The sequence below is a fragment of the Brienomyrus brachyistius genome, unplaced genomic scaffold, assembly GCF_023856365.1.
Source record: "Brienomyrus brachyistius isolate T26 unplaced genomic scaffold, BBRACH_0.4 scaffold415, whole genome shotgun sequence".
Lineage (NCBI taxonomy): Eukaryota > Metazoa > Chordata > Actinopteri > Osteoglossiformes > Mormyridae > Brienomyrus > Brienomyrus brachyistius.
The window spans coordinates 78,461-92,941 of record NW_026042690.1 but is presented as its reverse complement, the minus strand read 5'-3'; positions in this window follow the sequence as shown (position 1 = coordinate 92,941).

The window sequence follows — 14,481 nt, the reverse complement described above, 5'->3', positions numbered from 1 at the left end:
CAGAACATTTTTGCGCAAGTAAAACTCCCATAAACATGTGGCTTATATCATGTTTAGAGACGGTTTTGTTTCTTCCTTCTTTACAGAACAGAACGCGGACTACTACAAAAGAGAGGTAAGCCTGAAAGAATTTAGAGTGAACCTATTTCAGCTGATGGGATGGTTGCCAAGAACAACCAAAGAGGGTGATTAAGTGGGCTCTTAAGAATGCTGTCATAAGAAAATTGCTTCGGAAGGATCTACATCTGTGTTGTCGTTTTCTTTTGTTGGCTCTCAGATATTGACAAATTCTGTTTAAAGGTACAACAGCATGGCTCTTATCAGGGCTTGGATGTGTACCATGCTGTGCCTTTTTTCTGACTCTTATATTCCCCGTGTGATTTTTCATGGCTCCCGACACCAGATTGAACACATCAGGAAATCCCTGGGCCGCTCGAGGGTCAAGTCCTCCATCTGCCTGGAAAGGTTGGATAACAGCCTCCCCCACCTACCCCCCCCCAACACCTGTGATTCAGCCTCAGTCCCAGCATAGCTGGGGGACCACTGGTTCGACACCAGTCCACATTAGTCCCTAACTGGGGGATATCTCTGGGTATTCTGTATACTGTGCCTCTGATTGGTGGGGGGGGGGATCTATTTCATGTTAATTCTGACAAAAATGCTGGGGACTGCTCTTTGTGAAAATCTAACCTCGTTATTTCGTTCTTTCGTCCATCTGCCCATCCATCTTTCACCATAAATCTCAGAGTCACACATATCCTGGATTAATGATGCCTAACTAATATTGAAACCGGTTGACTATTAAACTGAATTGAACTGTATTTAACTGCAAATAATTACTTAATATTGATCAGAAGGTCGCCGGTTCAAGCCTGGCTTCAGCACACTTGTGGGTCCTTGAACAAGGCCCTTAACCCCCAGGTTCCTGGGAGCCTCTACGGGCAGCTGCCCTTTGCTACCAAGCTTTCTCTCACCTATGGAGAGCAAGATGGAGGAGATGAAAAGAGAATTTCCTTATAGGGTTCAATGACGTATAATCATTTCGTCACCATTTCGAGCTCCAGTTTGCTGGAATATGCCAGCATTGAACCTGAATATTTGATGACTTGCAAGGATTATAGAAAGTAGGACTAAAACTGGGAATGGCTGGTCTTCTGTGTTCAGCTTCCTTAAGTTCAGCGAGCAGTACCTGAACCATGACCCCATGATGCAAGGCTGCCCCCCCAGCAACCCCTGGATAACAGATGACACGGCACTCTGGACGCTGAATGCCGACATGTGAGTGTGCGTTACCGCGCCCCATCCTGCCTCTTCAGGGCCACACCCCCAGAGGTGACTGTCGTCTCTTCACTTCCACGCCTCCTGGTGCAGGGTGGAGACACCCACCAAGCTGCGGGTGGAACGATGGGGGTTCGGCTTCACGGAGCTCCTTAGGGACCCTCTGGGACGGTGCAAGTTCAGGGAGTACCTGGAGAAGGAGTTCAGTGGTGAGCAGCATGTAGACCCCCCCGCCCAAGTAGATCAGCTTCATGGAGGCATCGTCAGCAAGTAAGAATCATATTCATTATTTGATCACTGCGGGCCTATTTGGGCAGTGTGTGACTCAGCAGATTGGGATTCATTGCAGGAGGTCATCAGCTCAAATCCCAGAGTCAGCTGAGTGACCTCACTATTGGGCCGTCGATCAGTTACTCCAGGGACTGACTGACCCTGCCCTCTCAAAAAAAAAAAAAAATAGGATCTAGCATCTGCTAAATTAATAATCATGATCCCTCTATGAAAGGCAATTCTCCTCCATATTGGCATCGTGATGAGCGCCTCCTGCAGGTAGCTGATGCATGCGCTGTTTCATTCACAGTGGAGAACCTCTGTTTCTGGGAGGCCTGTGAGGACATCCGGCACGGCGAGAGCGCTACGATCCCGCAGAAGGTGGAAGAGGTCTACAAGTGAGTGCGACCTTGTGGCCCAGTGGGACAGTTTGCATCCCAGTTGAATTTAGAGCAGGCCCTGATGTGGCACTTGCTTACTCCCAGTGGGACTGCAAAGCTCAGGCTCATCACTTCCTTCCCCCCAGGCAGTTCCTGGCCCCGGGAGCCAGCAAGTGGGTAAACGTGGACAGCAAGACCATGGAGAAGACCCTGCAGGGCATGAAAAGCCCACATCGTTTTGTCCTGGATGACGCCCAGATGCACATCTATTTCCTGATGAAGAAGGTAGGAGCATTAACTGTGCACAGCCATGAAAGTGGATGACAGCTTCATTAAAACGGGCTCTCGGCCTCTCCTCTCACCCTCAGGACTCCTACGCCCGCTATTTAAAGTCCGATCTCTACAAAAACATGCTGGCTAGAGCCATAGAACCACAAGAGACCAAAAAAAGGTAAAACTATTATCTTCTATAAAAGGGGTCTTTCTGTAATATATTCCATGTATTTTATATAAGGGGATAAGACTCATATTGGTGTGGGATACACACAGGTTCTGTTTCTGGGGTTGTTAACGATTAATTCCAGGGATTTTTGGGCTTAGTGTGAACTGCTGGCTTCAGCTTAGCTTCGTCACTAAGACTACACAGAGTTCTGTAATGTTAATTGCTTTTGCGTCCCCTGTGATGCTCTCCAGTTTCTGTTTGTAATTCCACGGTAGTCAAGGATTTTCCAACATGGCTGACTTAGAAAAGGCAGTGCCACAAGTGTTAGCGGAACGCTAACATGTTCTCCTTCCCATCATGCCCCAGTGTCTTTCCCTTTGTGAGACGCCAGCGGCACTCCAGCCGTAACCCTGCCCTTTTCGCCCAGGCCTTAGAGGACAACGGCAAGACCAAGTCCCTGGGGTCACCAGCAAGTCCCACAGCAGCCTGCTCTTCCTAACACTGCCTCCTGGGGGGGGGATGCACTCTGAGCTCACTGCTGCCCCACAGAGGCTGTTTGGGGGCGGTGCTCTGCTGCTCTATTTGACGCAGTCTTCCAGGATTTTTAACTTCGGATGTATTTTTATTATAGTGTCATGTTAAATAAGAACAGACTAAATTATGGTTTAGATCAGAAGTGAGAAAAGTCCTGTGTCTCTATATATAGGAAAAGTTTATTTCATTAGTAACAGACAAACCATAGTTGAGCCAAATATTGCCTTATTACTAAGTAATAAACATCTGCATACAACTTTCACTGAAACAATGGTTGTAATAGATAAATAGCCATTTAAAACTTGGCATTTAGCTCAGTGCTTATAATGTGGATTGTGTCCCATATTCCAGATCAAAACTGTGCAGTTTCGAACCTGCATCATGTCTGCTTCAGATTCCAGCAGCTTCTCTCATCCTTTGTTCATTTACTTCTTCAGCATTTCTCAATAAATTAAGCAAGTTTTTAATTCACCTTTAGTGGAATTCTGTCACTTAAATACCAAAATAGAATAACACAGGTGTCGTACTTTTCAACCATTTTTCTTTTGGCTTATAAACGGCATGTGCTACTCTGAGATCACTGACCTGCTGGAGATGTGGTTCGGAACCGCAGGTGACCTCGAGTTCTTTTTTTTTTCCTCCGTGGAGGGAATCAAACAACAAAAGAGATTAGCCAGAGATCCACCCTGCACGGACTTGCTGGTATGATGGGAACGGGACCTAGATTTACTGGAAGCACAAAGAGAGCAAACTAAATTCTGCCCAACAGACAGGCGGAACAAATCGCTACAAAAGGTTTCAGTCACCTGTCTCCCCTGCCAGGACAGCACCTCCCTCCCACAGCGCACCAACAATACATTATACTATTATACCGTGTCTTGGAAAAGTATTGGAATCCTACTTAGTGTTTTAAAAAGCAGCACATTTCTAAATTATCTATATCCCAGTCCCTGAAAGCTATAACTAAAGATTACTGAGGGTAAGATGAATCTCTGCTGCATCTCATAAGTTCATTAAAAATCGAAACTTCCTTTCTTTCAGAACTGAATTTTCTGCCATGTTGGTCTTTAAAATTGTCCATTCGGCTCCAACAAGCTTTCGAACTCCAGTTTGAATGAAATATTGGGCTGCGAATGTGAAGTAGACAGGGTCATGGTGAGGAATGCGTCAGGAATATGGGGCGTGTCTGGAAGTCTGTGTCCATCACCAAAGCCTGTGATATTCATTATTGGCGGTTTGTTTATTGGCTGCTAAGGCTCACAATGGAAGCTCAATACTAAGTGTTTTGAATTACTGAAGTTTGCATGTTGACAGAGCCGGGATGGATGGATGGATGGATAGATAAATGTTTAATAATACATGCAGTACAAGTGTCAAACTAACTTTACCAGACAAGCCCATTAAAACGAGGCTCTCAGTTTCTCTTGAAATTCTTATGTAAAAAAAAAAAAAATAATAATAATAAACTACTTTGCATGTTACTTTTTAATAGATTTCCTTTTTAAAAAATTAAATCTGACTACGCAAATCCTTCAACTCCTACACTACCCATCAAGGCAATCCTCAGGATTCCAGCAGCACAGAGTTAACTGATGTTCTGCGCGGTTCTTAAAAATGCATGAAACTCGCGAGATAAAAATAAAACAACCGCAACAGAGAATACTGAAATTCCGTCTTCATATTACTGAAACATACAGGATTAAGAGACAACATGAAGTTGGGAAAGGGATTGGTGGGGGGTGGGGGGTGGGATTAAAGGCACTGTCAGCATAACATCATAAAGACGGCACCGATGTCCATTTGCCATGGATTATGTTGTATTCTGCGACTAAAAAGGACCCATAATCTGATTAAGTTCACATCAGACTAATGAGTGAATCTTCTCTGACAGCATTACTGACGCATAGCCCGCCATCCAGAGCTGCATTAGTGCGTTATGGGTTTCTAAGGCCCACCTTAACACAGCAGGGAAACACGTGCTGCTTAGTACGCTATTTCTCGGATCTGTAACATCGTAAGGTCACAGTACAACGTCGTGTCTTTCTGCAACTTTATAGCAGGGCTGAACAGCCAGGTGGCATTTTGGGCATTTTCAAGGTGAGCCGATGGGTAGGCGAGCCGGCAAAAATCTTGGGGAACCCCCCCCCCCTTTCCCAGTCAGCAAAATTTATTGCACAGCAAAAGTTATGGAGACCCCAGCTCTGTAAAATTTACTGTGGGAGTCCAAGGAAACTTTAAAAACACAATATCTCAATCTCCGGAGTCCTTTAAACCTAAAAAATATACAAAGAAATCTATGCTGTGATTCTGCTAGAGAATTTGGGCCCCATGAATGCATATCATATTGGGCCACAAACCCACACCAATGCAGTTATGTTCCAAGTTTTTTACTGTCCTAATCTCCCCCCCTTAACTGCGCCCCAGACTTGATGTTCCACGTTACAATTTCAACCAAATGTTGTGTGTTAAAAAAAAAATTAAATTGTGCACCAAAATTTTTTAACATGAAAGCAAGCATTAATAAAACTTAATCAAATGTTGATTTTTTTTTTTTTTATATATAGAATTTCTCATTGTTTTGCTGATATCTGGGAAAACTGGGTTCATGGATCGGGATGGAAAGGCATGTTCAACGCACATTTTTTTTTAAATATTGATTTCCAGCAACTAATAAGCAAATCGAGGGAAATCTGCAAGGTACAAATCTGCAAGGTACAACAGAACCGTTCATCTCATTTCTACCCCGTCAAATCGCGTCCCAGGCTTTCTGGACCTCCCACTGAAATGCATTCAGCGACATCCACCTAAACAATTGCATTACCCCGGCAACGGGACTGCAGTAATCTCATTTAGTCTGAGAATTTGTGTGTCAGAAGGTAGAAAATTAGGATACGGACACGTTGCTCAAAGAGTGCCACGGAGTCACCAGCAGTATCATCAAACACGCCATTTAATACAATAATTTTTTTATCATTGTTTGTATAAATACAAATGATTCTTATTAAACAGCATGACTGACTCGTGCAATACAAATAGGCATATGCATCAAAACCTTTATTAGATTTCAGAAATCACAGAAGAAAATCAAGCTTGGCAAAATAAAAATTATGCAAAATTATCCAGTATATTTCAGCCGTTTCTATAAATGTACGCTAAGGTGGTACTTGCCAACGCCGAAACAATTCTCTCATCCAGTCACAGTGCTCTTTAAAATGGAGATACTTTAATTTATTTAAGGTTGAGTTAAAACACGACATTTAATATTCAGAATAAAATCAAAATCTGATAAGGGATTCACATCGTTTACCGTTTAACTGGTATGTCCATTTTCGATAGGCTTGTTGGGTGGGTAAAAACCCTATTTAACTGATCAGGGTCACTTAGGCAAGTTCACCTTAATTAAAAACAAAATAACTAAACAGCACATAACTAGTCAAAGTGTAAACTCTGCTGTTGGCAAAAACTGTACGGCTGGACCCCCAAGGGCACCAGCGACTGTAGGGCCTTGCTTGGCCAGTAGGGGGCCCCCTTGCACGTGACATTGCAAGGATTTGTAAGTTGTAGGGCGCAGATGGGAAACGAGGTGGGGTAAGAAGCATTTAAAGTGCGGAGCCACATACAGCCATGGGGGTGGGTTTGGGTTTCTAGCACAGCCTGCAAAGACCAGAATAAGTTCCTTTCCTCAACACACTAGCGCCCCCTTGGCCAAACACGACCCATGGTCACCTTGCAAATCATTAAGCTGCCCTGAACCCCACTCTGCTTTCAGTAAGTGCCATTTAAAAACAATGATATACACACATTTTCAGGAGAGCACCTGTGAAGTCACCCCCCCACACACACACACACACACTACTGGCATTGTTTGGCACCCGACCCATGTAAACCTGACCCCGATTTGCATAATTTATTCAGGTATATATCAGAAACCAGGGTTTCTGCCACCTAGAGGCTGTACGGCGCAACAAGAGACAAATCGCCATCAAAAACACAGGACCTGGAGAATCACCCGGGGTGGGGGGGATACATACTGTCACATACTGGCGTGGGTGGGGGAGGACGCAGGCAGTGTGGCAGTCAGCCAATGGGCGAATTCACGAGAAAAAACACTGTATGTTAAAAACCGCTAGCATCCAGCATGAGAGAAAAAGGTCAAAGCGAGTCAGGGTTTTTCCGGGGGGGGGGGGGGGGGGGGCAGGGTTGGTCTTACCTACACTGGCATGGGAGGGGTGGGAGGCATTGGTTAATGGTACAATGTGCAAGACAATTATCTGGGAGAGGAAAATTAACTTCCCCTAAAGTAAAACTAAAGTCACAAGAAAACTGTGGTACCCTCTGTCAATAGACCACACTCAAAAAACTCTGAGTAAAAGAGGAACGTTATTGGCCTGGCTAATCTCTCTCTCTCTCTCTCTCTCTCTCTCTCTCTCTCACACACACAGCTTGAAATGCTTTTTACACATTTACACTAATGTATATCACAATGCTACCAAAGCTTTGCAAATGACCACAGAGCGGGACTGACACCCAAGTGTGTGTAGAACCACACACACACACACACACACACACACACACACACACACACACACACACACACACACTCACTCTCTCTCTGAAGTGCTTTAAAAACATAACGGATAAATTATTTTATGTGCAAACTGGGAGGGGGCAACAAAAAGTCGCAAAACACACATGGAATCGATCCCCTCCCCCATCACAACCAACCCTCGGTGAACGAAACCAGAAAGTCAGTCATTGGCATCCCGGGTTCCGGACTTTGCTGAAATGCACGACCGGTGCGGGTTCTGGCGGGGGCTGACTGGGGGCAGGGGGGGTTGGCCTGGTGAGCAGCACGGCAGTCGCCTTCCACGCATCACGTCTGTGCCAGCTGCAGCTCCTCCAGGCCGTCTTTGCCCAGGTGGTAACGGGCCAGGTCCTTCCGCGTCACCAGTCCCACCACCTGGGCACCGGGAAAATGATTGGTACGTAGAACAGGGCATAGATAGCTGGTTATGTTATGAGGGAGGGGTGGGAGTAGCACAGGAAACCAGGGTGATAACCTTGATCTAGATGGATGCCCAACGGCCACTGGCTGAAAACCGATGCAGTAATTTTCGAATTTTACAATGAGAATGGAGATATGTGCTGGAGATGACGAAGGCCTGAGGACCTCGCAAGGCAGACGCACCTGGTTGTCACTGTCCACCACAATGAGGTGCCGCAGACCAAGGGCCCTGAACAGCTTGAAGACACGAGGAAGCGACGTCTCCTGAAAAAGAGGCAGAAGAACACAGTCGCAGAACATGACTGTTTAGTCAAATGTGTCTCTGGTTCTCAAGGACCAAGACCAAGGCTGAGACTGAGACTAGTACCTGCGTGACAGTGTAGGGGGTGGGATTCATGAACTCCGTCAGGTCCATCATGCACTCCCTCTCGTCTTGGGACACATGGATGGACTGGATCGGAGGGAAGCGAGGGTAGGCATCCCGGAAGTCCTTCAGCTGCAGTTTGCGCAGATTGAGACGAGAACGAGCCCGTTCCACAAACACCTGGTTGAAAAGAGTACACCGGTCACAACGTGGATGAGCACACTTCTCATTGGCTTGCTGCACTGACATTCGCAACCGTGTACGCAGTAAACAGACCCCTCATTGGTCAATCGCACTGCCAGTCACATCCAGGTATTCAATAATCAAACCCCTCATTGGTCAGCTGCACTGTCATTCACAGGCATGCATATACACCAAGCACCCTGATAGGTGTTAGTGTGGACAGACATGCTCCTTATTCAGCTGACCTCTGCAGGAACCTTAGGTCACACTCACCTTGTGTTTCAGGAGCACGATAAGCTGGGAACGCAGGATTAAGCCACAGATTTTCCCTGGCTAAGAGCACAAAATTCAGATTAGCAAAGCCCCAAAGTACATCATGTGACAAATCTCCAGGAAAACAAAATCACCCCTAGTGGGAGGGACATACCTCACAGCCATCACTCAACCCGGAGACTACAGGGAACCCGTTGTGATTGGTCGAGGTGTTGCTGAGCACATCCACAATAGTGCCCACTTTCTCCACCAGGTTGAAGCAGGTTACTGGAGAGCTCATAACCTCCCTGAATGGACAGACACACCAAACCTGAATATACAGTGAGAATGAAGCACCAATGTCTTGCTAAAGGCGTGTACTGGGCTCATTGAAGCATTAGCAGGGAAAATCCTGTAGGGGGCAATATACCTGGCAGTCAGGGAGTGGGAGGTGGCTGGGGCATCCCAGTGCAGGAAGGGCACACTCTGCAGCTTGATGTGGATGTCGTATAGCCCCTGTGGGAAAATTCGAGTCACTCAGAAGAGCTTAGGATCACATCTGCACAACATTCACAAGCTGCCACCCCTTGAAGTTTTACTTCCTCTAAGCAGATTTGCTGGCACATTGAGGAACAGAGAAGCGAAACGAGCTGTCACAGCATGATGTGCCACCTTAAGTTAGACAGCTGTGCAAAAACAACGGAAGGGTTCTCAAAATCAGTCACTGGAAGGACAGATGAAAAAAAGATGGCGTCAGACTGGTGGCTAGCTGCACCACCCACACCAAAAGCAAACATGAGACCGGAGCAGTTAACGAAACACGACTGGCCCGATTCCAAGTTCTGCACGGTCTGAAAGGCGATGAGCTCATCACTCACTGACAGGCTCACACATAATGCCAAATGGACCAACCCGCTCCAACCCGAAACGTCAACACTGACCTCCACGAAATAATCGCCCACGATCTTCGCCGTCATCAGAACCAGCATTATGGGTAGGCCGTAGGTGACATTTCCGGTGGCTTCCACCATGATGACAGTCAGGCTGAGGGTCATCCTCACGATCCCACCTGGCAAAGACCTTCGTAAACAGACGCAAACCCGAAGCCTCATGTGCCTCCATGCACCTCTAGACGAGCTCTGAAAAGCAGGCTGACCGCGGACGGACACTCACCAAGCTGGGCGGCGGCTCCAATCAGAGCGTACTTCCCAGGGTCGGCCAAGGTCTGTCAAACGAAACGCCACAAATCATAAAACATGCTCATTCAAAAACTTCGAGGGGGCTTTACTTCCAACAAACATTATGTTAAACTACATCTATGCCGACATGACGCTGGGCGGCCCAGGAAATCGATACAGCACTAACCAATAGGGCACCTTCAAAGAGTCACGTGACTGCTTAAAGAGTAAATCTGATTGGACAACAAAGAGGAAATCAATCTAAAGCGGGTGTTGAAGGAGGCCCTCTGACTTCTAAAGACCCCGTTCAATTTCCTTAATATATCAAAACCTGCAGCGTTTCCATTAAAGTTCTGCACAAACAAGCAAATTTGTTGACAAAGTGAAATTGCATAAAGGGTGTTTCCATTAAGTAACATCATGGAAACAACACCTGCAATTTATGATTCCGTGCCTCAACATGGATTGAGCTTTTCATGAGATACGAGCTCTAGAACCAAGTCATCGTGTCCTACACAGCAACAAGTTCGCAAAATCGGCTTCCATTTCAGTTTTGCGAATCGCCACAAAAACCACTTCAATCAAACTGAAAGCGTTTGAGGGCTTGTCCTCCTGAAATATAATCGTACCCATTAACGGATTTTCAGTTTTGCTTCTTCAAAATGTGCAAAAAAATCAAGGTCAGTGGAAAACGTCGCCACTGTGAGGTTTCTCTCTGCTGAGGGAAGAGTTCTGCTATCGTGACGGCCCCTCCTCCGCCAGCGGACCACGCCGCCTCACCGGCTATACGGCGCTTCCCCAGGAACGGCGACCCGTCCTGATGTACCTGTATGGAATTGTGCGGCGTAATGGAGGCCAGCAAAATGCCAAAGAGCCGCCCCCAGGCGGCGCCGATGAGCAGCGAGGGGATGAAGACCCCGGCGGACACAGTCAGGCCGTATGTCCAGCAGGCCAGGAAGAAGTAGGTGATGGTGAAGATTCCCAGGGTCACGGGATTGTAGGAACCTGCCGGGGGGGGGGGGGGGGTGGTGGTGGTGGAATTCATCACCTAAGTCAGTGTTTCCCACGTTTTTGCTAAAATGTTGATCATGTAGTTGATCCCCAAGAACGCTAATCTAGCGAAACCAGCTAGTTTTACTTGATTCACCCTTGTAATGAGGATACAGGTGTACAGAAATTATTTCATGATGAATGGCATTTTTCATATGATCATTTCCATTTTTCTACCTGGTGTAAAGTGCAATTTGGAGCCGATCAAGACCAAGCCATGTTACTTTGGTATGTCTTTCATCCACTAGAGGGCATGGATGAACACAGTTTAGTGCCGTTCGAACTTGCCTACGGTGGCATTCGTCAGGGCACTTGAGAAGCGCTCCTGTTCTCCCCAGGCAGGGTGACAGTCCCCCCATCCCAAATGAGGGAAGCCTTGAATAATTGAGGAGGATTGTGTGTATGGGTTTAGCTGTCTGTCTGGGAAAACAATCAGCCAGAAGCGGCCCGTAAACAAACCTACGACACGACAGAGGTGGCAGACGAGTCTGACTGTTCAAACAGCTGCCCCGGACCTAGCCAGCCTGTCACCAATATCAAACACAGGTGTTCATTCTAAAGATGGACAACGGACTGTAATTATAATCTCTTCCAGAAGAAGGGCACAACAGGGGCGACCAATCCGGCTTCAGGTCACGACCCATCCTGCCCTGAAACACGTGCTGGAAACTCCACGGACCTGCGGGGCTGTGGAACAGGCTGCGGACACTCCTCTCCGGGGTGTTGAAGACGATCGTGGCCATGGAATTGTACTCGCCATCAGCACAGAACAGCTGTGAGAGGGATAAGTGGAGGTTCAGGCCTGAGGACAGGATACACACCCTCTCAGCTGTTCAGCCAATGAAATCACAGAGAGCCCACCTCCAGCTGCCTTACCTGCAAGGGGTATTCCTCCAGCTGATCCTCCCCCAGGGGCTGGCAGTCGTTGGAGAAGTAGATCATAGTGAAGAACACAGTGGCCGTCACGGCAGCAACCAGTATGGCCTCGATCACCTGCAGGCAGGGCCGGTGGATATACCTGGGGATGGGGGGGGGGGGGGGGGGGGGGGGGGGGGCATGGTGGCTCAGCTAATGATTTTGTTGTGGGACAACTTTCATTTGCATCAAACCAGTGTGGGGCAGTTTCAAGGTCAGCCCCACAGTCTCGGGATATATTTATTTAATTATTTAATTTCAAGTGTTAAGATGCCTAAGTTTCAGACAGGCGTGACACAGTAAAAACCAAACAGGCCTCACTTACGTGCACACACACAGGCAGAGGTACGCACACACACACACACACACAGGCACACATGCGCACAGAAGTACGCACACACACACACACACACAGGCACACACACGCACACAGGCACACGCACACAGGCACACCTGATCCTGAGGATGGTGAGCCAGTAGTTCAGGACGTTGAACAGTGCTCCCAGCAATCCACCTGCGGGGGGGGAAAGAGACATGGGCCCGGCATGAGAAAACCAGAAACAGAACCAGTCCGTTAAGATGTAAAAGAGCAAGGTTTGGGTTTCCACAATAAGACGCTCCCTCTCTCTCTCTCTCTCTCACCGAAGGCTCCCATGACGATAAACAGAGGAATCTCATACAGGTAGTACTCCGTGCTCTGAGGGGGGGGGGTAAAAAAAAAGAAAAAAAAATCAATACCCAGAATCCTCCAGTCAAACATGCAAATGACAACATCACACCCTACAGGACTACACACATGGGGGCACCTCTTGTTTGCCTCTTTTTTTTTTATTTAATTTTATTTTATATATATATATATATATATATATATATATATATATATATATATATATATATATATAGAGTAATTTCTTCTATTTTCTAAAAAGTTACTGATATCTAGTTGGATGGCTAGATGAACACCGCTTCAGTTCCCAAACTTCTCCTCAGGGGCACCTCAGCCGTTCCATGATTTTGTTAAATTTCACCAACAGCTGAATTTAAAAAAGTTAAATATACTGGCTTAAAAAGTCAGTGAGAGACTGACTAGCTGTATGAGGTGTGCTGGTGGCCAAGTCAAAAAAAACACATGGCTGCATTGGACGGTCGCTGCAAATACTAGGATGATTTTAGCAGAGGTTCTGAAATGGCGAAGTTGACACACTTTCACAGGCATAATATCATAGTTTTACACCAACACGAGGATAATCTAAATATCATTTTCTTTGCCTGCCTAAGACTTTTGCACAGTAGTGTATAATTTTTAAAAAAATGGTGAACGTGTTGTGATCCTACAGGAAGCATACAGTGGGCATCCGGGGCAAACGTTTCAAAAACTTCAGGCACCGAAGGCGGGAAAAATTCTGCTGCGTTTAAAAAAAATAAAATAAACAACCGTATCTGCATACCATGTAAACTGCTACAGGTGCCTCTCTTGTAACGAGAAACATCCACAACCATGGCTAACATGCCTACCTAAACCAGGAGGCCCAACTAAAACAGCGCGGTACTCATGTCCACCGAGGTGATGACTATATTTCCAGCCCAGGGGGCCTCCCAGGAAAGTCATGCGCTGCGGGGTGGGGGCTGTGTCCAAGTCCCCCAACAAACGTTTCATGGTTTCCTTTCCAACCCATGTGACCAGAAGGCAGGTAAAAATACATCACTGCTCATGTGACAGGGTACCGAGTCGAGCCCTTTCTGGAAATAACAGCTCATCCTTTTCTCTCTCACCCTTGTTTCCCCATAAAGTTCACAGATCAGCCCCTTCTTGAACGGCACGGACAGGAAAGACCAAAACATGTTCGGGAACAGTGTGAACTTGGTCTCATTCTGGATTTTGGTCAAAATTATACCGTCTTCTTTCGCCTTTCCCAAACGAGGTAATGATTATAAAATGCTCTCCACTCTAAGTTGTCCAGACATCCATAAACATCACATTTTCCCCACTGACTAACGGGAGGCAGGAAACCAATGTCAGAGGGTAACGGCCGACATCTCCCAAGAGCTACTTGACTTGCGGACAGCATACCATTGGCCAAGACAACCAGATCAATTACCGATGCCCAATATTTTGATTTTCAAGATTCCATCTACAGACTTTTAAAAAGGACAATCTACATCACAACACCGACAGAAATGGGAAACTTACATCGTTGTCAAAGCGTCCAAAGTTGATGAGACCTGGGTTACTAAAATCTCCCGGCTTGTTGTGGTAGATACTCATGAAGAAGTTCAAGGTGAAGGTCGAGATCATGGAAGCGAAGAACTGAAAGATACGGGTCACTGAATAGTTACATTTCACCAGAGCCCCGTGGCGGGGCAAGGAGATCAGGTATGCTAATCGGAAACGTCACTCACGATTCTCCAGGTCAACATCTGGTTCCAGAAGGAGGCTCCCTCCTCCAAGCTGAAAAGGACACCACCTGCAAAACCGGAAACCATCAGAAACTGCTGCATAACTGCATTACTCACAGATCAGCTCCACTAAACTGGAAATATTCAGCAAAGGTCATACAGGGGTCTTTATTGCAAGGATAAGACTCCACTGGTGTGACTCCATGCCTTTGTGGCATTTTTTTCCTGGATTA